Genomic DNA, 1,079 nt, shown 5'->3' on the forward strand with positions numbered 1-1,079 from the left:
AAAAGGTGAGATGCTCCCAAACAGAGTGCTAAAAGATCGTAGAATTTACAGTTCAGTTAGAAGAGGGAAATTTAGCCAAGAAGATTAGAGTAGAGGTGGATGAAATAAAAAGAATGGAATAAGAATATTAGGTCTTCAAACCCATGTGAGGACAGTATTTATAAAGGAAGAGAGGGTTTCTGGTTTTTATTTCACATGTAAAGAGCTTGAAAGTTGTCACTTCACTCTAACAAGTAAGTAACTGGACAGACTGAAGAAAATGAACAACTCTTCCAGTAACCATAAGAGAGGATCTAATGCTGCCCCCAAGATTAGAGAGCTAGACCAGTGAATGCAGGGCGTCACAGCTTACGAAAATAGAGAGTCTTGAGAACCAAGATGGCAGCATAGGTTAACACCAGAGTTTGCTGCCTCGAACAACCACTTCAAAAGTGAAACTAAAAGACGGAACGGACATCACCCAGAACCACAAGAACGCTGGCTGAGTGGAAGTCCTATAACTAGGAGGAAAGAGAAACGCATACCGACACTCAGAGGAGGCACAGTGCTGAAGTCAAATACTGAGGTGCGGAGTGCATGCAGAGCGGGCTGGTGGCTGAGGGTGCGGTTGTCGTTTTCAATCGGGAGGGAGTCGCAGACTCTGAGCTCCAGATCCGGGCGAGTCTTTAGGGACCCTGACTCAAATGGGAGAAGCAGGACTGTCTGAATTCGGTCGGAGCGAGTGCAGCTTTCTCTCCGAGGTTTGCAGCGGTTGCTGGGACTCAGAGAGGCAGAGCCCCTGGGGACAGGACTGGGGGCCGCCATAACTGCTCTCTCTCTCCGGCCCACCCTGTTGATCCCGTGCGACCCGCCCCGCCCAAGCCCGGCACAGAGGCTTTTGCCTGATAGCCTCAGGCAAAGGCGATGTAATAAAAATAGAAAACTTTTCTGTGAAATGGAACTTTTCATACATACTTAATTTTAATTACACAAACATGTCTACGTGAGTAAAAACAGGTTAACTAATTTGTCAATTTTTTAACATTCACATTCAGAAAACCTACTTTATTATGCAACGGACTTTCTGCTTTATCAGACAT

This window comes from Myotis davidii, unplaced genomic scaffold, assembly GCF_000327345.1.
Source record: "Myotis davidii unplaced genomic scaffold, ASM32734v1 scaffold694, whole genome shotgun sequence".
NCBI lineage: Eukaryota > Metazoa > Chordata > Mammalia > Chiroptera > Vespertilionidae > Myotis > Myotis davidii.